A 26,926-nucleotide genomic window follows, 5' to 3' on the forward strand; every position below is an offset into this window, starting at 1 on the left:
TAAACTTTGATGGGGAACCTTATCAAATCCCTTCTGCAAATTAAATACAGTAACATCCAACAGTTCTCCATTATTCACAGCATGTAACCTCCTCAAAAATGCTCAATAGATTGGTCAAACATGATTTCTGTTTGATGATACCATGTTCACTAAACTTGACTGACTTGAATTTATCCTTGTGCCCTAATATAGACTTCTTTAATAATAGCTTTTACTACCTTCCCTGTGACAGTCATTAAGGTAATTGGCCTTTTGCTTCCTGCTTTCTGTTTCCCTTCCTTTTTGAATAAAGAAGTTACATTTGTCACCTACCAATCTAAAGAAACTATATCGGCTAGTTCACCAGCCACTTTTTCTTTAAGACCAAAATAAAACAATGAAGTAAAGGTGCTTGAGATCTGAAACAAAACGCAATGTTCTGGAGAAACTCAGCAGATCTGGCAGCATCAGTGGAAAGGAAATGGGAATAGGCTAGCCACTGATATGCATTACAAATCCACCAAGTCCCAAAGTTACCTTGGCTATCCAACTTCACACCCTCTTTCCTGCATGGACTCCATTCCATTCTCCCACTTTCTCCATCGCATCTGTTCTGATGATGCCACCTTGAAATATCCACTTTTTTCCACAACTGAGGATTTACTGCTAATGTGGTCAATAGGGCTCTCAGCTGTGTTCCACCCATCCCCTTACCTCTGTCCTCAACCCTTCTAATTTCTGTCTTTGCATAATTGTATACTTTTGTTTTTAGTTTGATAATATAATTGACATTACTATTGAATGACAAATGGTAGGTCTATCCCTTGGAATTTTTCTTAATTAATGGACTGTATCTATTCTATGAATTCTGAATATTCCATTGAATATCTATAACTGTACTTCATCTATCCTTTAAACTAAGTTGTCAAATTACTTTGCCAGCTTTGCTTTCATACCCTTATAAGTCTCCAATTTAAATCTGAAAATAACACAAACTTGAACCCATTTCTCTCTCCCTCAAACTGAATGTAAAATTCAGTCATATTATGGTCACTGCGACCTATGTACACCTTCATAATGAGATCAAGTAATCCCACTTTAGCACAAGTTACCAGGTCTAATCTAGCCTGTGTGACCCCAGAAAATGCTATTTGAAAAATCTTCCTCCAAAACATTCTAATGAACTCCTCATCCAGGCTACCTTTGCCCAACTGACTTTTCCAGTCAATCTGTAGATTAAAATCTCCTATGATTATTGCCATGTCTTTGCATTAAGCATTCATTATTTATTCCTTTATCTTTCACCCTATTGTGTGGTTGCTGTCAGGGGGTTTGTACACCACTGTCAAAAGTGAAATCTTGTCTTTATCATTTCTACCCAAATAGTTTCCCATTTTTATTTCCTAAACTTAGGTAATCTATCTCTATGGTGCTAATACCATCACTAACTAACAGATCTATCACTCCATTTTCTTCAAGTTCAATATCATTCTGAAGAATGCCAGCTTCAGCACAGTTTAGGTGGAGACCATCTCAACAGTCCAGGTGTCTATGACCCACTTCTCCCCCACCATTCTTTGAGCCACACATTCATCTTTCTCAAGTTATTTGCGTTCTGCCAATTTGCACATGTCTCAGCTCATTATGGAGAGATTATGATTTTTGAAGTTCTGTTCCATAATTTGATGCCTCGCTCCTCATACTGACTCTGCAGAGCCTCCTTCTTTGTTCTGCCTCTGTCATTGTTACACCCTGTGTAACGGTCAAGCATTGCTCTCCAGATCTGAGCAGTTACCCTGAAGCTTGGCACAGCAGTCTGGACTCATGGTCCTTCCCTTCACTAAACTGTCCTATACTATCACTACATTCCTTCTACTCTCCCTGTTATGAATGGCTTCTTGTACCACTCTATGGCCAGTTAGCTCATCCAGCCTGCAGCCCTCACTTTCAACCAGAGACGCTGAAAGAAACTCAAATCTGCAGGACAATTCTAAAGATTGAGATCCTGCCATTTGAGTTCCCTTAGCTGTCTCATTCAAAGTCACACTTTCCTGTCCTAGAATACTGACTGAATCAGACATTCTAGCCCTAGTCTGTGTCTTAGTGAAAAGAATCCAGGTCACTTTTCCCTTCCCAGATGTGTCTCAGTGTCTGAACTGAGCCTCCCACTCAAATTCTTGAGCCAATGGCTTTCAAAACCTTCTTACAGGCGTGTTTGGTCTGGACCAATTGGCAGAACTTCCACATGCTACAACTGTGGCACATTACCTGTCCTCCCCTCCTCAATGCATTTTAATTATATTGCTTTTCATATATTTTATAAACTTTACCACCACTTTGTATATGACGTTTAAACTTAAGAACAGCAGACAATAACTTAACAGAGGCTCACCAAACAGCTAAAGGCCAATATCAATCAGCTGTAATGAATCTACCTCTATTTCTTCTCGGGATCCTCCCCTCTCCTCTGGATGCTGCTGACTTATTGTCACAGGGTTATCACCTGACCTGCACCTCTTGACATACCTTGGTTCTCCTTTCTCAAATTTCATTAAGGAAACACACCATTTTATAGAATGGTTAACCAAGATCCTGGATGCTGTGGTGCTGTTATCAGTTCACACTTCCAGTGATATTTATTACAAAACTTTAAACACAATCACATAGGAACAATGCTTTGAGGCTTGTTTGAAATGACGACTGCAGTAAAATTTGACTTGTACTCTAACTATGAGCCTGTACATTTTATATGCAGGGCAAAAGTTTGCAAAAAACAGCAGGACAGAAATTGGGGAAAGCAAATGTGAAGCTATGTAATTAAGTTACAGATTCAGCTAGAAGTGCTTCAAGAACTGATTGGATAAAGAATATCCGTCTTCAGATAAATAAGTATTTTCTAATCACATATATTTCCTCATGGTGGCTACCTGTTCTGCATTAAATCCGAGATTGCACAGACAGCAAAGCATGTGAAGCAAGACAAGATTACATTCAGTGTTATTCACCAATACATTATACATTTTGTTCTCATCTCTGTCTGGTGTTAATCAGCAAATTCCATCAGGAAACAACACCCTTTAAGAAAAAAAATCTTCCTTTGAGTCAGATGCGAGCATAAGAGATACAGTTAGTAAGTTTGCAGATGACAGCAAAATTGGAGGTGTAGTGGACATCGAAGGGGGTTATTTCAGATTACAACAGGATCTTGACCAGATGGGCCAATGGGCTGAGAAGTGGCAGATGGAGTTTAATTCACATAAATGCGAGATGCTGCATTTTGGGAAAGCAAATCTTAGCAGGACTTATACACTTAATGGTAAGGTCCTAGGGAGTGTTGCTGAACAAAGAGACCTTGGAGTGCAGGTTCATAGTTCCTTGAAAATGGAGTCGCAGGTAGATAGGATAGTGTAGAAGGCATTTGGTATGCTTTCCTTTATTGGTCAGAGTATTGAGTACAGGAGTTGGGAAAGATGTGAAATTTGAAAGGGTTCAGAAAAAATTTACAAGGATGTTGCCAGGGTTGGAGGATTTGAACTATAGGGAGAGGTTGAATAGGCTGGGGCTGTTTTCTCTGGAGCATTGGAGGCTAAGGGCTGACCTTATAGAGGTTTACAAAATTATGAGAGGCATGGATAGGGTAAATAGGCAAAGTCTTTTCCCTGGAGTCAGGGAGTACAGAACTAGAGGTCATAGGTGTAGGGTGAGAGGGGAAAGGTATAAAAGTGACCTAAAGGGCAACTTTTCACACAGAGGGTGATACGGGTATGGAATGAGCTGCCAGAGGAAGTGGTGAAGGCTGGTACAATTGCAACATTTAAGAGGCATTTGATGGGTATATGAATAGGAAGGGTTTGGAGGGATATAGGCCGAGTGCTGGCAGACGGGACCAAAGTGGGTTGGAATATCTCGTCAGCATGGACAGGTTGGACTGAAGGGTCTGTTTCCATGCTGTACATCTTTATGACTCTATGACCATTTCTCTGAAAGCTTATTCTGCACTGATATAACAATGATTTGGAGGTGCCAGTGTTGGACTGAGGTGTACAAAGTTAAAAACCACAAACACCAGGTTAAAATCCAACAGGTTTATTTGGAAGCACTAGCTTTTGTAGCGCTGCTACTTCATCACATGGTTGTGGAGTATAAGATTGTAGTATGCAGAATTTATAACAACAGCTTACAGTGTGATGTCCCTGAAATTAGATATTGAAAAAGACCTGGATTGTTTGATAAATCTCTCATGTTTTAGAATGGGCATATTGGTTTCAGTTCTTTCTGAAACCAAGAATCCTGGTCCTTTTCCATATATAGTTTCAGTTACATTACACTGTAAACTTTTGCTACAAATTGTGTGCCTTAAGATCTTCTACTCCACAATCACCTGATGAAGGAGCAGCGCTCTGAAAGCTAGTGCTTCCAAATAACCATGATGGACTATAACTTAGTGTTGTGATTTTTAACCCAATATTACAGGTTTTTCAATGCTAACTTATTTTCGTAGATGAAACTGAATAAAACATATGCTGCTATTTTCAACCCTGACCTGTGCCCGATCCCACTAATTGGAAATTAAAGTTTAGCTTTAAAGATATTAAAATACATTAAAACATATGGAACTGAAACTCCTTTAGGTTGCCATATTGAGAAAAACTTGACTAACAACCAAGTTCCACATTTCAACAACCCTTATTTGAAACAAAGAACTATGGATGCTGGAAATCTGAAATAAAAACAGAGATTGCTCGAGAAACATGGCAGGACTAACAGTATCTAATTGTCTCTAATTGTAATTACATCCACTTAATCTTCTGCTACACTGTATTCATAAATAAAAGATGAGAATCAATTGACGGCCAATTGTCAATATGAAAGCACAAGACTTTTATCAACAAGTATGAAGGTGTTACTCATACTTGAAAGAATGGAACTGGCTGTAAAGAGCATTTGGTAGTGTTCAGGTAAAACAAAGTCAGGTATCTGGGAACCACAATGCAATCCTCCTTTACAATCCTCATCTACAATGGGAAGACAAGATCATTATCCAATGAGACTTGAGCATTAATGCTCAGGTTTACGTTGAATATATGCCACACCAGAACTGAGGGAGCTTGTTTGAAAAAAAAGGAAAGATTCAATAGGCTGGAGCTGTTGACTCCAGAGAAGAAAGGCTAAGGTTGACGTGATAGAGATCTCCAAGAGTGAAAAGAGTTGACAGGATGACATCTTCCTGTGAACGATATCAAAAATAGGGGTCATAAGTATCTGCTTTATATCAATAAATTCAATCAGGACTTCAGAACAAAATTCTTTACCAGCGATTGGCTAGGATGTGGAACTCACTACCATAAAGAACACTTGGAGTGACAGGAACAGATGCATTGAAAGAGAAGCAAAAGCAAATGAAGGGGAAATAAATAAATGCTTAAAATACAACAACAGGTCTGGGAGCAAGAGAGAACTAATGTTTTGAGTTTAACGTGACCCTAGTCCAGAATTGGGAAAGATGTAAAAGTGATGCTTATGAAAAATATGAGGAGGAGCAAACTGGGAAAAGTTAGAAGGTGAGGGAGATAAGACCAATGTTTTCACAGAAGAAACGGCAAAGGAACAAGCAATGGTTGCAAAGAGAAAAGACAAACCAAAGATCCAAAGTAGGTGAAAATACTTAGTGGATGTTAACAGCAGAAGATAAGTCAAACAAAACAATAAAAATAAAACACTGTGGATAAAAACAATAGAATGGAGGATTGAGTACACGGTCTGAAGTTGTTGATTTTGATGTTGAATCTTGAAACATGTAAAGTGCCTAAATGGAAATTGAGGTGTAATTCAAAAGGTTGCAGTGGGTTTCGCTAGAATAAGGAGAAAGTGAGGACTGCAGACACTGGAGATCAGAGTCAAAACGTATGGCACTGGAAAAGCACAGGTGGTCAGGCAGCATCCGAGGAGATCTCTATCTCTTTAGATTAGATTAGATTCCCTACAGTGTGGAAACAGGCTCTTCGGCCCAACCAGTCCACACTGACCCTCCGAAGAGTAACCCACCCAGACCCATTTCCCCTCTGACTAATGCACCTAACACTTTGGGCAATTTAGCATGGCCAATTCACCTGACTTGCACATCTTTGGACTGTGGGAGGAAACCGGAGCACCCAGAGGAAACCCACGCAGACAGGGGGAGAATGTGCAAACTCCACACAAACAGTCACCTGAGGCTGGAATCGAACCTGGGACCCTGGTGCTGTGAGGCAGCGGTGCTAACCACTGAGCCACCGTGCTGCCCCGTGCGGCTCACAAGCCGCATTCCTGATGAAGGGCTTATGCCTCAAACATTGATTCTTCTGCTCTTTGGATGCTGCCTGTTGTGCTTTTCCAGCACCACACTATCGACTACGATCTGCAACATCTGCAGTCCTCACTTTTTCCTAGCATCCAAGGAGCAGGAGAGTTGACATTTCAGGCATAAGCCCTTCATCAGGAATGTTCAGAAATGTCGACGCTCCTGCTCCTCGGATGATGTCTGACTTGCTGTGCTTTTCCAGCACCAAACTTTTTGACTCTTCAGAGAAAATGGCAGCAGACCCAGATTAAAATGGGAGCTTAAAATGATAATGCATTGAAATGTCAAGTGACTGGGAAGTCGGAGTCGTGCTTGCAGACTGAGTGAAGGTGTTCTGCAAAGTGATTGCCCAGTCAGCATTTGGTAAAGGAGACTGCATTGTAAAACAGAGAATATACAGGAGACTGGACTCGAAGTAAGACAAGCAAATCGTTGTTTCACCTGAAAGAGCTGTTTTTGACCTTGCACAGTGAAGAGGAAGGAGATGAAAGAAATGTTACACCTCCTGTGATTGCATGGGAACAACTACGGGAGGGGAATGAAGGTTTGGGGCTGATGGAAAAAGAGGACCATGTTGTCACAGTGGGAGGGGTTCCGTGGGAATGCTAACAATGGCATGCAGAGTTGCCCATACATTTTGGCCTATTTCCATCCTGTAGAACATAACAGCCCAGTACAAGCCTTTCGGGCCTCAATGTCACGCCAACCTGTAAAACTAATCTGACGCCCATCTAACTATTCCATTATCAGCCATACGTTAATCCAAAGACCATTTCAATGTCCTTAAAGTTGGTAACTCTACTCCTGTTGCAGGCAGGGCGTTCCACGCCCCTACTACTCTGAGTAAAGAATCTACCTCTGACATCTGTCCTATATCTGTCACCCCTCAATTTAAAGCTATGTTCCCTCATGCTAGCCATCACCATCCAAGGAAAAGGTTCTCACTGTCCACCCTATCTAACCCTCTGATCATCCTGTATGTCTCTATCTAGTCACCTCTTAATTTTCTTCTCTCTCATGAAAACAGCCTCAAGTCTCTCAGATTTTCCTCATAAGACCTCCCTTCCATACCAGGCAACATCCTAGAAAATCGCCTCTGTACCCTTTCTAATGCTTCCATGTCCTTCCAATAATGTGGCGACCAGAACTGTATGCAATACTCCAAGTGCAGCCGCACCAGAGTTTTGTACAGCTGCAATATGACCTCATGACTCAGAAATTCAATCCCTCTACCAATGAAAGTTAACACACCGTACACCTTCTTAACAACCTTATCAATCTACGTGGCAACTTTCAGGGATCTATGCATATTGACACCTATGTCTCCCTGCTCATCCACACTACCAAGAATCTTACCATTAGCCCAGTACTCTTTACACCTGTTATTCCTTCCAAAGTGAATTACCTCACACTTTTCTGCATTAAACTCCATTTGCCAACTCTCAGCCCAGCTCTGTAGCTTATCGATGTCCCTCTGTAACCTGCAATGTCCTTCATCACTATTCACTGACTTTAGTGTCAGTCACAAATATAGTAACCCATCCTTCTACACCCTCATCCATGCCATTTATAAAAATGACAAACAGCAGCGGTGCCAAAACAGATCCTTGCAGTACACCACTAGTAACTAAACTCCAGGATAAACATTTCCAATCAACCATCACCCTCTGTCTTCCTTCAGCTAGCCAATTTCTGATCCAAACTGCTAAATCACCCTTAATCCCATGCCTCCATATTTTCTGCAATAGCCTACATGGGGAACCTTATCAAACAGTTCACTGAAATCCATATACACCACCATCAACTGCTTTACCCTGATTCATCTGTTTGATCACCTTTTCAAAGAACTCAAAAAGGTTTGTGAAGCACAACTTACCCTTCACAAAACAGTGCTGATTCTCCCGAATGAAATTATTACTTTCTACATGATTATAAATAATAAACGCTTATAATCCTTTCCAAAACCTTACCCACAATCGAAGTAGGGCTCACTGGTCTGTAATTACCCAGGTGTTCTCTACTCCCCTTCTTGAACAAGGGAACACCAATTGCTATCCTCCAGTTTTCAGGCACTATTCCTGTAGACAACGACGACATAAAGTTCAAAGTCAAAGGCTCTGTAATCTCCTCCCTAGCTTCCCGGATAATCAGAGGATAAACCCCATCTGGCCCAGGGGACTTACCTATTTTCACATTTTCCAGAATTGCCAACACCTCCACCTTATGAATCTCAATCCCATCTAGTCTAATAGCCTACATCACAGCATTCTCCTCAACAACACTGTCATTTTCCTGTGTGAATACTGGTAAAAATATTCATTTAGCACCTCTCCTATCTTCTTGGTGTCCACACAGAACTTTCTGCTACTGTCCTTGACTGGCCCTAATCTTATCCAGTCATTCTTCTATTCCTGACATACTTGTAGAAAGCTTAAGGGTTTTCCTTGATCCCACCCGTCAAAGACTTCTCAAGTTCCCTCCTGGCTCTTCTTAGCTTTCTCTTCAGGTCCTTCCTGGCCAACCTGTAACACTCAAGTGCCCTAACTGAGCCTTCACATCTCATCTTTACAAAAGCCTTCTTCTTCCTCTTGGCAAGAGATTCAATTTCTTTAATAACCCATGGTTCACTCGCTCAACTATTTCCTCCCTGCCTGAAAAGTCCATACTTATCAAGGAAATGCAGTAGCTGTTCCTTGAACAAGCTCCACATTTCAGTTGTGTCCATCCTCTACAGTTTCCTTCCCCATCCTATGCATCCTAAATCTTACCTCATCACATCATAATTGCCTTTCCCCCAGCTATAAATCTTGCCCTGCAGTATATACCTCTCCCTTTCCATCGCTAAAGTAGACATAAATGAATTGTGGTCACTATCACCAAAGTGTACACCTACCTCCAAATCTAACACTTGGCCTGGTTCGTTACAGAGCACCAAATCCAATGTGGCTTCGCCTCTTGTTGGCCTGTCTACATACTGTGTTAGAAAGCCTTCCTGCACATATTGGACAAAAATTGACCCATCCAAAGTACTTGAACTAAAGTATTTCCAGTCAATATTTGGAAAGTTAAAGTCCACCATAACAGCTATCCTGTTACTTTCTCTCCTATCCAGAATCGTCTTTGCAATCCTTTCCTTTACATCTCTGGAACTATTCAGAGGTCTATACAAAATTCCCAACAGGGTGAACTCTCCTTTCCTGTTTCTAACCTCAGCAGACGAGTCTTCATCAAACGTCCTTTCTGCACAGTAATTCTATCTTTGACTAACAATACCACATCTCCCCCTCTTTTGCCATTTTCCCTGTTCTTACTGAAACATCTAAACTCTGAAACCTGCAACCACCATTCATGTCCTATCCATGTCTCCAAAATGACCACAACATTGAAGTCACAGGTACCAACCCATGCTGCAAGTTCACCCACCTTATTCCGGCATTGAAGTAGACATATTATATTACATACACTCCTGCAACGTTGAAACCTTATTTATGACCTCCTGTACACTAGAGCTACAATTCTGGTTCCCATCCACCTGCTGAATCAGTTTAAACCCTCCCAAAGAGCACGAGCAAATATCCCCCCCCAGGATATTGGTAGCCCTCTGTTTCAGGTGTAGACCTCCCATTTGTAGAGTCCCACTTACCCCAGAATGAACCCCAATTATCCAGGTATCTCAATTCTTCCCTCCTGCACCATCCCGGTAGCCACGTGTTCAACTGCTCTCTCTCTCTCTCTCTCTTCCTCGTCCCTCTAGCATGTGGCACTGGTAACAAACCAGAGATAACAACTCTGTTTGGTCTAGCTCTAAGCTTCCACCCAAGCTCTTTGAATTTCTGCCATAAATCCCCATCCCTTTTCCTACCTATATTGTTGGTGCCTATGTGGACCAGGACTTAGGGCTGCTCCCCCTCCTCCTTATGGATCCCGAAAACACGATCTGAGACATCACGGACCCTGGCACCTGGGAGGCAACACATCAATCGTGAGTCTCTCTCGTTCCCACAGAACCTCCTATCTGTTCCCTTAACTATGGAGTCCCCAATGACTAATGCTATACTCCTCTCCTCCCTTCCCTTTTGAACAAGGACATTCTGTATAATTATATGCAATGATGCCAGTGAAAAATAAAAGCACAAAATGGTGAGGGCAGTGTGATAGTTTGCAAGTTTCATTTTACGACAGTCAGGCTTTCCTTCCAATACTTCAGTATTTTATCAATGTTAGCCATCATCAGAAGAATAAATGTCATCTCCCTGCCACCCAATGAGTATGAATCAAACTGCACCAATCTTCAGTTATTTTGCCTCACTCTTCTTTCCTGAATCCATCTGGTCCAATCAACATGACCATCTTAACCAGTTCCAAGAGCAGATTATATTGCATTATGCACGTAACTGCCTTGTTAGGCAAAACAGCAATCGTGCACCTACTAAAACAGTTTTCAGTGCAAGACAACCCATTGGATCTCTCATATTCTGTTGCTGCATCAACACTGAAAACAATAAAACCAAAATACTCCCTGAAAGCAACTTTGCAAACAATCAGTCAATCAAGCATTTGGGGAAAATAACGCAATGGATTCAAAATAATTTGAATTCGCGAAACCCAATGCAGAGAGATTCTTGCCTTACAACAAAGCATTATTCACTGTCTTCTTGAAGAGACAATCAATGTCAACAGTAAGAGTGCAAGAACTGCAAACAGCTTTGTGGTATGAAGAGGGTCAGGGACCTCATTATTAATCACAGGCTGGTCATAAAGGTCTAGCTCGAAAGTCTCACAGAAGCTAGGAATTCATTTCCTTAGCTGACAACCTGACTACCGTCCCCAGCTGTGAAAGAAAAATCATTACCTCCTGCTTCCCCTTGAACGGTGCAAGGATTAGGACAGAAAACACATTATAGATATATTCAACAACAACTGCTTTCATATAGCATGTTAGCCTGGTCAAATATTTGCTAAAAGGAAACCTGAGTTACATATTATTGCCAGTCTTCAGGGGAAATGATGCAGTGGGGAGAGAGACACCAATATCATTTTCGGTGCTTAAAATGTCAAACCGCTATTTGAAGTAGTGCAGACAGTTGTGATTGTGATGGCTATAAAATATTAATGCAGTTTCTTCAAAATGATGCCCTTGTAGGAAGCAACACTGTTATTATTCTGTCTGTAGTAATGATCCAAAACATGGATTATTGAAAGACTGCTTAAATGATCTGTGAGAATCAGTAATAATGGGTTTGAATTTAATTAAGGGATTGTCATTTTCTTTTCAGCACTAAACCCTTGTTTAAGGTTTTGATGCATAGAATACTAATCATTCTTCCTTTTGATTAGTATTTGCACCCACTGTTCTCCTTACCCATTCCCCAAGTCTCCCGCCCAGAAGATAAAGTACTGTGCATTTTTAAGCAGGTCACTATCATGCTTCAATGCTGAATTAGAATGGCACTTTTATTAAAGCCAATTTTTATTACAGCTAAATTTCAACTTGAGGGATGGATAATAAGGCAAATGTTAATATTATTGCAGTGAGCAATATCAGCATTGCAAAGACATACTGTTTCAAATGGTTGATTGCAGTTTAGATCTGTGTATTTGATCTCTTACACACTGGCACCAGTCCTGAAAACCTCTTTTGTATTTAGTGTTATTAGTGGCCCAGTAGGTCGCACTCTTCCCTGTAATAATGTGTCTTGGGTTCAATTCTCCAATCCAGAGACTTGAACATATAATCTATACTGAAGCTTCACTGCAGTACCAATGGAGAGCTTCACTGTATGCTATCATTTGGATGAGATGTTAAACAGAGGGCAGTTCTACTCTCTCAAGTACACCAAAAAGATCCCATCAGTCATACTTGGCTCCCTGGCCAATATTGTGCCCTCAATTAATGTTACCAGAAATTGATATCGCTGGGATGATGCACACAAATTGGCTTCCACATTTTATACATAAGAGCAACACTTTATACCCAAGAAAGTGCTTAGAAACATCTTGTGGTTATTAAAGGCTCTATATAAATCCAAGACTTGGATAGGGAACAGGTAGTAGTACCGATTCTACGTAATGGTCAGAGAATTGTGGACACTGCATAGATCTAGCTACAGCAAGTACATTCCTCAAGAACACGTGGCAGCAGGCCTTTTTGTTTGAATTGCTCTGATCATCTATCTATAAATGGCTTTTTGGCACCTGTTTTGCAGAAGTTCTTCTTATGTCTCTCGGGATCAAAAGAGAGTGTGAGTTTAGCCAGTCATAAGATCAGACAGGTGACCTTCCCCGAGACTTGCTTGCCATGTTGCTCATCAGCAGCCCTTAAGAAAGTACACAATACAGACCAGTATGATCCAAAAACACATGTAAGACAGATGTGCAGGTAAAACAATGTTCTGGACTCGGCCTCCTTTTTGTTCTGTCACCCTGTTAATGATCACACTGTCTCTTTTAGATCCTTCCTCTGATGGGACACTATGAAGCTAAAAATTAAATATTAATCCACATTTCACCAACTTTTTAGCACAGCCATGGCATTATACCAACTCTATCTTTGTGATATCCCTTTCTGAAATGTTAGAGAGATTGCTAACAGTAAACCAGAAATTAGATCAACACAAGTTACTTTTTGTTAACCCACTGACAGGGAAATTTAACGATCGTCCACCTGTTCTACTGCAGTAGTTCTGAAAGTTTAATTTTCTTCTGAACTCAGTGTAATCTCAGCTTCAACTACACTCTCAGATAACGGGTTATGGCTGATTACTTACTGCTGCATGAAAAAAAAAACATTTTTTTTCCCAATTCCCTCCTGCATTTCATCCGAAACCTTAAATCTGTGACTCTTCATCCTTATGCCATTAGATGACAAGAACAGCTTTTCTTTTGTTTACTTTCCAAACTTATCTAATACATCTCTACCCCTTAATCTCCTCTGCTTCAAACAGAACAATCTAGTTTCTCCAACATGCCTGCCTCCTGCAATCATTCCAGTAAATCTCCACTGTAACCTCATCTCCTTCCCGTACTGTGGTGACCGGGAGTGAATGCCACACTCCAGCTGTGGTCTAGCCAAAGTTTCAGGAAATGCTTACTATAACTTTGCTGCTTTTGGAGTCAACAGTTCTGTTTATGAAGCCCAACATCTTGCATGATTTGCTAATGATTCCCTCAAAATATTCTCTTGTTCAAGGATTTGTATTAACGGTCTCTCTGTCCCTGCACACTGACTGGATCATTACAGTTTATTGCCTTTTCCTGTCCATTCTGCCAACATGTATTGTCTCACAGTTCTCTGCATTTATTCCACCTTCTACTTGTCAATCTATTCTGCTAATCTATCCAAGTCCTGTTGCAAGCAATTGCACTGTTCATCATTCCAAGTTTTGCATCATCGATTTGAACTGTTACTCTGTATTCCAATATCTAGGTCATTAATATATTTCGAGAAAAGTTCAAGCCACAAACTTGCAGAACATCACGGTCTCCAATGCGCGAGTCTGAAAAAGAATCAATCCCCACCAATTGTTATTTTCCATCTTTCAGCTAATTACTTATCCAAGTTGACACTGACTCTCCTATTCTATGAGCCTCATTTTTCTTCTACAGCTTTTTATGCAGCACTTAAGATTCATATAGACAAAATCTCTCACATTTCTTTCATCTATCCTTTTATTATTTCATTAAAATAAAAATCCAATTAGATCTATTAAATAGGATATAACTTTTGCAAATTCACACTGCCTCTCCTTAATTAACTCAAATCTCTTCAAGTGTCGATCATGTTCTTCCCCTCAATTACAGTTCCTGGGGATGTTGCTATGGGGACAGCTACTGGCAACATGGTGTCCCTCTGTGAGTCAAAGAGTGACGAAAGGAGGAAACTGGGTTTACCTGGTCATTTCTCTGCAGGGCGATGGGTTCTTCCAATAGGGGGAAAATGCCTTTTAAACTGAGAAGACATTCACAAGGCTGAATAAAAGGGTCAGTTAGACTCGAAACGTCAGCTCTTTTCTCTCCTTACAGATGCTGCCCGACTGCTGAGATTTGCCAGCATTTTCTCTTTTGGATTCATGAGGCTGACTGTGTCGTCAATGGTTGAGTAATCTGCAACCCTTCATGCCACTGTTGAACAGTCACAACAGCTGAATGATATCAGGCACATACTAACCAGTACTATCAGAATACCCAAGTCTCCCCAGATCATTTTCACCTACCCCTAACATGTCTTAGACACTTGCGATTTCCTTGCTGATTTGTTCAGCTATTGTTCTGTTTAGATGCCTGGAGAATTCCTGTATTCATTGCTACAATCAGCTTGAGAGGCACCCACACACAAAATATTTCAGTCGCATCTGCCGTTGTGGTGGCTAATTTTCACACAGAAATAAATGAAATGAGTAGATGTTTTACTGGTATTCACTGAGGGATAAATATTGGCCAGAACTCTCGTGCATTCCTTAAGCAAGTAAATAATAGAATGGTTATTGCCCAGAAGAAAGCCTATACTGACGCTGTTCAAAGGCAAAGCTAATTCTATTCTCCTACCTTTCCGAATTTGCTCTTCAAATTCTCATTTCAATAAACTATCCAATCGCCTTCTGAAAGTCAACACTGAATGTGTGCCTTCACCACATTCTTCTGTAGTCCACTCCACATCCTAATGAGCCACTGCATAAGGAGATGTCATTTCATTAAAAACCAAATGAACTGCAGACACTGTAAATCAGAAACAAAAACAGAAGTTGGTGGAAAAGCTCAACAAGTCTGGAAGCATCTGTGGAGAGAAATCAGCATTAACGTTGCGGGTCGAGTGGCTCTTCCTCATTTCATGCTGGCTTGGGTTTTTTGCTTTTCACCTGAAATCAGTGCCCTCTAGTTGGGTCTTTCCATGAATCAGAACATTTTCTCCCCATCTACTCTGTCTTGACCGCTTACTTGGAACACCCCTACCAGATCTCATTGCAAACTGCTCCTCTCCCCAGCTTTGCCAATCATTCACAGAATGAAGACACACTTATGCATGGAATAATTCTAGTCAACCATTTCTGCTGCCTCATGAACATCGACCTGAAAGTGAACACAAAAACTTGACTTAGTATCTCACTCAAATGACGGCACCTCTGAAAGTACTGTAGTTCACCTTGCACAGAGGAACCTCAATTATCCGGCATTCAATTAACCAAATTTTGAATAATCCGAACAAGACTGCAAGGTCCTGATATTTGGCTAAACTGTGCTATCCGGTTTTCGATTATCCGGCATTCAATTATCCAAACAAAATACTCCCTGCTCGTATCCTTCAGATAATCGAGCTTCTTCTGTACTACACAGTGTTAAACTCAATTTGTGTTAAATTCCCTAGAGAAGAGCTTCAGTGCATTATCTTTTGACTCAAGGACCAGGTATTATCATTGAAATAAAATGGACACGTCAACCTTTTTGGAAGGAAGCACGCTACACCTTTTGTGTTTAATTCCTTATTAACATCAACAGGGCTAGTTAAATATACAGTTTAACACATCAAAATGCCCTTGTGGAATTGTAACTCGACAGCATCAACATAGACACATAGGAAATAGGAGTAAGATTAGGCCAGTTGGCCATTTGAGTCAGCCCTGCCATTGAATATGATCAAGGCTGATCATCCAACACTGTGCCCTTTCCTTGCTTTCTCCCTATATCCTTTGATTTCTTAAGTGCTAAGAAATTCTATATCTTTCGTGAAAATCTTCATTGTTTTCACCTTGATAGTTTCCTGTGGCAGGTTCACCACTCTCTGATTCCTCTTCATCTCTGTCCTAAATGGCCTACCTCCTTATACTTAGACTGTGACTCTTGGTTCTGGACTCGCTGGTCATTGAGAACATCCTTCCTGCAATGACCCTGTCTAATCCTGTTTCATTTTTTTAAAATCTGGGTTTCTGTAAGATCCCTCTTGTTCTTCTAAATGCTAGTGAATATGGAATCATAAAATCCTTATAATACAGCAAGAGGCCATTTGGCTCATTGAGTCTGCAGCGACGCTCCGAAGAGTATCCCACCCCATTCCATAAACCCGCATGGGGCTTTTCACTATGCTAACCCACCTAGCCTGCACATCCCTGGACTCTACAGGGCAATTCAGCATGACCAATCCACCTAACCTATACACTTGTGGGCTGAGGGAGGTAACTGGAGCACCCATCAAAAATCCACACAGACACAGGCAGAATGTGTAAAAGCCACACAGACAATCGCCTGAGGCTGGAATCAAATCCAGGTCCCCAGTGCCGACAGGCAGCAGTGCTAACCACTGAGCCACCCTGTTGCTCCAGTCCTAACCAATCTAATATCTCCCCAAATGTCAGTCCTGCCATCCCAGGAATCAGGCTGGTAAGTCTTCTTTGTGCTCCCTCAATAACCAGAGCATCCTTCCTCAGATAAAAAGAGCAAAATTGCACACAACACTCCAGGTTTGGTCTTATCAATGCTCTCTACATTTGCAACAAGACATCCCTACTCCTTTACTCAAATCCTATTGCTATGAAGACTAGCATACCATCTGCCTTTTTCACCACCTGGTGCACTTGCATGCTTACTTTCAGTGACTGGTCCCTGGGGACACGCGGGTCTTGCTGCACCTCCCCTTTTCACAATCACTATTCAGATAATAACCTGCCTTCCTGTTTTTGCTATGAAAGTGGACAACCTCACATCTGTCCACATTGCACCAAATCTACCACAGATTTGCCCACTTCCTTAATTTGTTCAAATCGCACTGAACCTTCTATGCAGGTTCGCCTTCCAACCCAGCTTTGTGCCATTTGCAAAGTTATAGACACGACATGTAGTTTCCGCATCAAAGTCATTAATCGTGGATATCTGGGGTCCAAGCAGTGACCCTGGTGGTTATCCACTAGTCCCTGTCTGCCATTTGAAAAAGAACTATATATTCCTACCCCTTGTATCCTGTCTGCCAACCAGTTCTCAATCCATTTCAGCACACAACCACTGTTCCATGCATTGTAATTGTGTGAGCTAATCTTTTTATTTATCGAAAACCTTCTGAAAATCCAAGCGAACATATCCACTGGCACCCCCTTATCCACTCTACTAGATCCATTCTCAAAAAGGTTTCAGCAGATTTGTCATTCCCTTCGTAAATCCATCTAACTCTGTCTGACCTTGACAGTGACTACCAATGCCCCACTATTACATCTTTTAAAATGAACCATGGCATTTTTCTCAATAGGATATATGGCTGTGGTACAAACCTGACTGCCCCGGCCGACCCAATGTCTCCGCCTGCTCCTGCCCCACCGAACTCATCTCCGCATACCTTGACACGGTCCTGTCCCCCTTAGTCCAAGAACTCCCCACCTACGTTCGGGACACTACCCATGCCCTCCACCTCCTCCATGATTTTCGCTTCCCCAGTCCCCAACGCCTTATCTTCACCATGGACATCCAGTCCCTGTACACCTTCATCCCCCATCACGAAGGACTCAAAGCCCTCCGCTTCTTCCTTTCCCACCGTACCGACCAGTACCCTTCCACTGACACCCTCCTTCCACTGACTGAACTGGTCCTCACCCTGAAAAACTTCTCTTTCCAATCCTCCCACTTCCTCCAAATGAAAGGAGTAGCCATGGGCACCCGCATGGGCCCCAGCTATGCCTGCCTCTTCGTAGGATATGTGGAACAGTCCATCTTCCGCAACTACACTGGCCCCACCCCCCAACTTTTCCTCCGCTACATCGATGACTGTATCGGCGCCGCCTCGTGCTCCCACGAGGACATTGAACAGTTCATCCACTTCACCAACACCTTCCACCCCGACCTCAAATTCACCTGGACAGTCTCAGATTCCTCCCTCCCCTTCCTCGACCTTTCTATTTCTATCTCAGGCGACCGATTCAACACGGACATCTACTACAAACCGACTGACTCCCACAGCTACCTGGACTATACCTCCTCCCACCCTGCCCCCTGTAAAAACGCCATCCCATTCTCCCAATTCCTTCGTCTCCGCCGCATCTGCTCCCAGGAGGACCAGTTCCAAAAACGTACAACCCAGATGGCCTCCTTCTTCAAGGACCACAATTTCCCCCCCGACGTGGTCGACGATGCCCTCCACCGCATCTCTTCCACTTCCCGCTCCTCCGCCCTTGAGCCTCGCCCCTCCAACCGCCACCAGGACAGAACCCTACTGGTCCTCACCTACCACCCCACCAATCTCCATGTACAGCGCATCATCCGCCGTCATTTCCGCCACCTCCAAACGGACCCCACCACCAAGGATATATTTCCCTCCCCTCCCCTATCAGCATTCCGTAAAGACCACTCCCTCCGTGACTCCCTCGTCAGATCCACACCCCGCACCAACCCAACCTCCACTCCCGGCACCTTCCCCTGCATCCGCAGGAGGTTCAAGACTTGCGCCCACACCTCCCCCCTCACCTCCCTCCAAGGCCCCAAAGGAAACTTCCATATCCGCCACAGATTCACCTGCATCCTCTGCACCCGATGTGGCCTCCTCTATATTGGGGAGACAGGCCGCCTGCTTGCGGAGCGTTTCAGAGAACACCTCTGGGACACCCGGACCAACCAACCCAACCACCCTGTGGCTCAACACTTCAACTCCCCCTCCCACTCCAGCAAGGATATGCATGTCTTTGGACTCCTCCATCGCCAGACCACAACAACACAACGGTTGGAGGAAGAGCGCCTCATCTTCCGCCTAGGAACCCTCCAACCACAAGGGATGAACTCGGATTTCACCAGTTTCCTCATTTCCCCTCCCCCCACCTTGTCTCAGTCAAATCCATCAAATTCAGCACCGCCTTCCTAACCTGCAATCTTCTTCCTGACCTCTCCGCCCCACCCCAGTCTGACCTATCACCCTCACCTTGACCTCTTTCCAACTATCACATTTCCGACGCCCCTCCCCCAAGTCCCTCCTCCCTACCTTTTATCTTAGCCTGCTGGACAAACTTTCCTCATTCCTGAAGAAGGGCTTATGCCCGAAACGTCGATTCTCCTGTTCCCTGGATGCTGCCTGACCTGCTGCGCTTTTCCAGCAACACATTTTCAGCATTTTTCTCAATATCCATGGCAACTTAAAAGGTCTATTGCTGCCCTCCATAGTAACTGTTCTAGAGTCTACAGAACTCTAGCTGCTCTACCTGATTCTAGAGACAAAAAAAGCTGCAGATGCTGGAACCCAAAGTCAACAAACAGGAGGCTGGAAGAACACAGCAAGCCAGGCAACAACAGGAGGTGGAGAAGTCAACATACTAGGTGTACAGGACACCTGAAGAAGAGTTATACCTGTAATGTTGACTTCTCCACCTCCTGATACTGCCTAACTTGCTGTGTTCTTCCAGCCCCCTGCTTGTCTCGCTGCTTCTACGGCCACTTCCTTAAGTAGTCCGCGAGCTAATGAAGCTAGTTTTCTGGAGAAACCATTCACCTCTTCTACATGCTATTTATAATCAAATCCTCACTTCTAATTAATGCTTTCTGATGCCAAGAGATAATGAGGCAGTCAAGGCAGAGCTAACATTTCACATCTCCATTGTTTCACTTCAGCCACCTGTCAAGTACAGGTGACGCCACTACTCCAACATGTCCCAGCAGCAAAGGCAAGTCCAAGAGTATTTCCTAGTGACTACCTAACCTTGAATGTATTTTCAAAGGGACAATGACATTCTGTTGACCAAAAGAGCTGAACTAACTTGGCTGCCACTAGCTCTTTGACATCATTGACTCCACGTTGATCTAAGGTTCAACCTATCAGTTCAGTCCAGCAGTTCAACTTTCATAACACTGACCCCGTACAGTCTTTCATGAACCCCCACCCCACGCCCCCATCCTCCTCCTTAGGTCCTTGTTTTATCATCTGAAGACTCAACTTCTCTAACACCCTTCTCACTGACCTCCTGAGATTCCCCCCCCCCAATATAAACTCTAATTCAGCTAAAATGCTTATGTTTGCATACTGACCAGTGTTAAATCTCACTCACACTGCCCTTGTCTGTACTGTTTTAATACTCTTTGCCTCTCAGTGTATCAAATGCAAAGTCATCAATAATAAAACTCTTTACAGTCTAAGTCTTTAATCATACAATTTGTATTTTTAAAATCTCTACTCTTCTATTTCTGACCAACTTGTGTTCCTCACTGTCTATTCTCAGTAGAAACTTCTTTACGTTGCTGTACCCAATCCACCTTGAAAATGCTCCTTAAATTCTTATTTTCTGTGACTGTGCCTTAATCCAACTCACTATATAATTCTCACCTAGACCAGATCCCAAACTATGAAGCTCCAGTGACTTATACCACATAAATGCAAATTGTTCTCATTGAAATCTCTTCACTGAAAAGTATTGAATTCTCAACATATTGACTGGATGTTCAGGCACTGCCAAATGAGGTATTTCCACAACATAGGTGGCAATTTATTTATCTTCCAAGTTGATATTAAAAATGTCTCGGAGGATCACGTCATTTGGGATCCTTACTTAGAAACAAGATTTCCAAGATGAAAATTTAATTGAGATAAATTAACCTGTTTGCCTGTAGATAATGAAACAGAAACTATTTTAATTAGTGAGACAATAAGCTGCAATCAATAAATTCATACAGAAAGGTGAGAAAAGCTTAAGTAAGCATTCATTCATTAAAGCATTACATAGATAGCGCATCAGCAAAGTTGCTACTTAATGTTCAATTCATAATACTTTGACAGAGAAAGCAAGGGAGGAAAGTCATAAGCAATAACTTGAAAAATTTAAACCCCAAGCAATCATAGAAATTACACTGCAGAAGAAAAACATTTGTCCTCTTCAATCAATGGAATAAAATTGCTATCTATTCTAATTCCGTTCTTACTGTTGAAATAATCTAATTTATTGTAAGAAATTCCATAGTCTCTGTAATAGTTGTCACATGAAGCAGATAACACTGCATGGTTTAGTGATGTTTTCTGAAACAATAACATTGAGTTATATCATGCAAACATGAGTCAGTATTCACACAACAAGATTCCATATAGTATCTTGAGATGATGAATAAGGAATTAATCTGTCTTTTTGTTCGATCTTATTGATGAAATTAATCAGGATATGGGGAAAGTTGACACATTTCTCTAAATGCTGTCATAGAATTTTAAAACCAGAGTGTGATAACTCAAAAGAAAGATGACATGACTCATACTATAGCACTCTAGTACATTATATTGATGTGAATTTCACTGCACCTTACACATGGTGCCTACAGCTAAGTGTCGAGGTGAATATTTATTTTATAGCTGCTGGGAAAGTCAAGTAAAGAGCAGGGGACTGAAAATGGGCAGGCTGGAATTCAACAAGGAACATTTTAAAAAGCTAATAATTCAGAAATTTGCACATTCTGGTTACAAAGCAGACATTAGGGCAGCATGGTGGTTCAGCGCCAGAGACCCGGGTTCAAATCCCACCTCGGGCAACTGTCTGTATGGAGTTTGCACATTCTCCCCGTATCTGCGTGGGTTTCTTCCCACAGTCGATCGAAAGATGTGCAGGTCAGGTGAATTGGCCATGCTAAATTGCCCATAGTGTTAGGTGCATTAGTCAGAGGGGAATGGGTCTGGGTGGGTTGCTCTTCGGAGGGTCGGTGTGGACTTGTTGGGCCGAAGGGCCTGTTTCCACACTGTAGGGAATCTAATCTAAAAAAAAATGTGAAGCAATGTGGTAATTCAGCAGCTGAGAATTATAATTACTATTATTGAAAATTATGGCCTGGGGCTATGTAATTTCCAAAGTTCACTCATCAGTGTTGTTGGGATGAAAATGCGTCCAAGGAACATAATTGATACTTTGGAATCGTAGAAGGGTTACAGCATGGGAGGCAGCTATCTGGCCTTCCATAACTATGGTGGCCATCTAAAAAAGCAACTGATCAAGTACCACTCTCCTGCTTGTCTCATTACCCCCCAAGGCCTGCAAATGCTTCCTTATAGATAGTGATCCAATTCCTTTTTGAATTCCTCAACTGAACTTACCTCCATCACACACTCGGAAAGCATATTCTAAATCTTAACCACTCACTGCCTGAAAAGCTTTTCCCTCATGTCGCCATTTCTTCTTTCAGCAATTACCTGACATTTTTGTCCTGATTCTTAATCCTTCCATCATTGGGATTAGTTTACCGCATGTATTCTGTCTATTCTGTCCAGGTTCCTCATGATTGTCAGTAACTCATTCAAATTCTCTCAACTCTTTCTTGTCCAAGGAGAGCAAACTTAAGTTTGCCAATCATTTGACATTACTGAGCTTCCTCGTTCTTGGAAACATTCTTGTAAAACCCTCATTGATACCTTCACATCCTTCATATAGCGCGATATCCAGAACTGGGCACGATACATCAGATTTAAAATAACTTTGTTGCTTTTGCTCCTATGCCACTATTGAAGAAGTCCAGGATGCCATATGCTTTAATGGGTCTCTCAAATTAACTTCCACCTTCAGTGATTTGTACATAAATTGGTATCTCTGCTCCTACATCCCTTTTAGATTTTAACCCTTAAGTTTATCTTCTCTGCATTAATTTTACCAAAATTACTCACTTCACAGCATTATATTTCACCGGCTACTACTTTGTTCATTCCATCAATCAATCTTTTCTCTTTATTCATTCCTGGAATGCAGGCTTTGCTGGCTGGGACTGCATTTAGAGCCCATCTCAAATTGCCCTTGAGAGGTGGTATTGAGTTGCCTTTTTGAACCACAGCAGTCTGTGTGTTGTAGGAAGATCCAGGGTGCCATTAAGAGCAGGTGTCCCAGGATTTTGACCCAGCAACACTGAAGGAATGACAACATACTTCCATGTCAGGAGGGTGTATGGTTTGGTGAGAGATTGGCGGAAAATGGTGTTCCCATATATCAATGTCATTCTTTTTCTAGATGACACTGATTGCTGGTTTGGAAGGGGCTGTGCGAGAAGCCTTGGTGCATTTTTGTAGCAAATTTTGGAGATTTCTCAATAGCAGCAGTATGAGCTTCGGTGATGAAGTGAGTGAATGTTTGTGAATGTGGTTCCCATCAAGCAGCCTGTTTTGAATGGTATCAAGCTACTTGAGTATTGTTGGAACTGAACTCATTTAAGGGAAGTAGGAAGTATTCCAGTTTAGTTGAGAGGTGGTGCTGGAAAAGCACACCAGGTCAGGCAGCAACCAAGGAGCAGGAAAGTCAATATTTTAGGCAAAAGCCCTTCATCAGGAAAAAGGGTTTTTGCCTGAAACCTTGATTCTCCTGGTCCTCAGATGCTGCTTGACCTGCTGTGCTTTTCCAACACCACACTCTTGACTCTAACCTCCAGCATCTGTAGTCCTCACTTTCGCCTAGTATTCTATCTCACTCCTGACTAGTAACTTGATTATTCATTCCAAGCTTCCTAGCTCCGGCCTGCACTTTTAGTTACTGCATTTATATGACAAGTCCAGATCAGTTTCTAACAATGACAACCTCCAGGAAGCTGACAGTGGAAGTTTCTGTGATGGTGATGCCACTGAATGTCAAGAAGCGATAGTTAGATTCTCTTGTTGGAGATGGTCATTGCCTGGCACTGTGCTGCATGCATGTTACTTGCCACTTGTCAGAGTATATTGTTCAGGCTTTGCTATAGTTGAACACAGGTTGCGTCAGTATTTGAGGAGTCACAAAAACTGCCGAATATTGTGAAATCAACAGTCAACATCCCGTTTTCTGACCTTATGATGGAGGGAAGATGATTGTTGTAGCAGCTGAAGATGGTTGGATCTAGGGGATGACTCTGAGATGTTCTCAAGCTGAGATGACTGACCTCCAACAACCACAACCATCTTCCTTCGTGGTAGGTACAATCCCAATTCAAACGTTTTCCCCTGATTCCCACTGAATCTAGTTTAGCTGGGACTCCTTAATGAAAAGAGTCTTAATATCAAGAGAAGTCACCAGTACCTCATTGCTCAAAATCGGTTATTTTAGCTATTGTTCCCTTCTTTGAAGCCAAAGCTCTCATGAGTTCAGAAGCTGAGTGGCACAATCAAAACCCAAATTGAGTGTCAGTGAACAGGTTGTTGCAAAGCATGTGCATTGTAGGGTAGAAGCCAGTATTTTAGCTGTACTGAAACAATTTGTCCATGAGCACAGCAAGTTCTGGGGCATATGTCTTCAGTTCTATTGTTGGAATATTGTACAGAAATAAAGTATTTGCAGTATCCAGCGTTTCAGCCAGTTCTTGATATCGTTTGAAGTGAACTGAATTGGCAAAAGACAATGGAGATTTCTGAAGAGGTTAGATCCTTTTTTTGGTCCACAACAGCCAATATGTTTAAGTTTATGAATGCTTGCAAATTTCGAAATTGTGTAATGAACAAAACTCGTAGTTATTAACATACATTAGGAAGCAGAGAAGTCTGAACATTGGTACTCCATTATGTACCTTCCTCCAGTCTGAAAAATAATCATATCACCATTGCACTTTGTTTCTTATCACTCAAGCAATTTCATTTTTATGTTACTACTGCTAATCCACCAGCTCTAACCTGGCTATAAGTTCATTCCACAGCAGTTTATCAAATCACTTTTGAAAGTGCTTGGACATCACATCATCAGTCATTCTCTCATTGACCCTATCTGTCATCTCAGCAAAAAAACTCAAGTTAGTTGACCTGACCTTAACAAATCCATGCTGGCTTTCCTGAACTAAATTGGATTCCCTCAAGCCACTCTTAACTTTGTCTTGAAATATCAGTTCTAATAACTTCCTCAGCATTGAAATTAAGCTAACTAGCTAACACTGAAATTAAACTAAGTGTTGGGCTTATTTTTAAACTGTTTTTGACCAAAGGTATCACATTTTCAATTCTGCAGTCCCTAACACTACCACTCCATCTAAGGAAGATGAGAAATTATGACTTGTGAAGCTACAATTTCCACTTTTACTTCCATTAGCAGCCATGGATGCATTTCACCTATCCCTGGGCCTTTGCAGCTTTAAGTACCAACATCTTAACTAATACTTTTTTCTCTTCGTTCTCCATGATTTGGACAGTATTTTGTTCCTTAGGAAAGACTGATGCAAATTATTCACTGGATGCTTCAGCTATGCACGTTGCTTAAATGCATAAAGCCCTTTTTTATCCTTAATTGGCACCACTCCTCCTCTTTCATCCCTTTACATTTCATAAAGAAGACTTTGGATTCCCTTTCATGCCAGCAGTGAATCTATTCCTATGCTTTCTCTATGATTCACTTACTAGCTTTTCCAATTCTCCTTTGAACCTTTAATATTCAGTCTCATCCGAAATTCTATTCTTCACATGGTGTTGCCATAAGCACACTTCTTCGGCTTCACCTAAACTTCTATTTTGTCATCCAGGGAGCTCTGGATTTATTTACCCTGTTTTTCCCCTGCAGGGTCCCTGGATTGTACTTGAACTCTCTTAGAAATGTACAGCATGGAAACAGACCCTTCGGTCCAACCCGTCCATGCTGACCAGATATCCCAACCCAATCTAGTCCCACCTGCCAGCACCCGGCCCATATCCCTCCAAACCCTTCCTATTCATATACCCATCCAAATTCCTCTTAAATGTTGCAATTGTACCAGCCTACACCACTTCCTCTGGCAGTTCATTCTATACAGGTACCACCCTCTGCGTGAAAAAGTTGCCCCTTAGGTCTCTTTTATATATTTTCCCTCTCACCCTAAACCTATGTCCTCTAGTTCTGGACTCCCCGACCCCAGGGAAAAGGCTTTGCCTATTTACCCTATCCATGCCCCTCATAATTTTGTAAACCTCTATTAGGTCACCCCTCAGCCTCCGACGCTCCAGGAAAAACAGTCCCAGCCTGTTCAGCCTCTCCCTGTAGCTAAGATCCTCCAACCCTGGAAACATCCTTGTAAATCTCTTCTGAACCTTTCAAATTTCACAACACCTTTCCAATAGGAAAGAGACCAGAACTGCACGCAATATTCCAACAGTGGCTTAACTAATGTCCTGTACAGCCGCAACATGACCTCGCAACTCCTGTACTCAATACTCTGACCAATAAAGGAAAGCATACCAAACGCCTTCTTCACTATCCTACCTACCTGCGACTCCATTTTCAAGGAGCTATGAACCTGCACTCCAAGATCTCTTTGTTCAGCAACACTCCCTAGAACCTTACCATTAAGTGTAGAAGTCCTGCTAAGATTTGCTTTCCCAAATGCAGCACCTCGCATTTATCTGAGTTAAACTCCATCTGCCACTTCTCAGCCCATTGGCCCATCTGGTCCAGATCCTGTTGTAATCTGAGGTAACCTTCTTTGCTGTCCACTAAACCTCCAATTTTGGTGTTATCTGTAAACTTACTAACTGTACCTCTTATGCTCGCATCCAAATCATTAATATAAATGACAAAAAGTAGAGGGCCCAGCACCGATCCTTGTGGCACTCCACTGGTCACAGGCCTCCAGTCTGAAAAACAACCCTCCACCACCACCCTTTGTCTTCTACCTTTGAGCCAGTTCTGTATCCAAATGGCTAGTTCTCCCTGTATTCCATGAGACCTAACCTTGCTAATCAGTCTCCCATGGGGAACCTTGTCGAATGCCTTACTG

The 26,926-nt window shown here is 42.1% G+C and overlaps 1 protein-coding gene across 13 annotated transcripts in view; it reads right to left on the bottom strand.

Moving 5' to 3' along the window:
- cadps2 (Ca++-dependent secretion activator 2) overlaps positions 1-26,926 on the bottom strand; it is a 718,900-nt gene that overhangs the window by 433,366 nt on the left and 258,608 nt on the right. The window lies entirely within an intron of this gene.

This window comes from Chiloscyllium plagiosum, unplaced genomic scaffold, assembly GCF_037043375.1.
Source record: "Chiloscyllium plagiosum isolate Xiang-an unplaced genomic scaffold, Cpla_swu_hap1 HiC_scaffold_19, whole genome shotgun sequence".
NCBI classification, from domain to species: Eukaryota; Metazoa; Chordata; class Chondrichthyes; order Orectolobiformes; family Hemiscylliidae; genus Chiloscyllium; species Chiloscyllium plagiosum.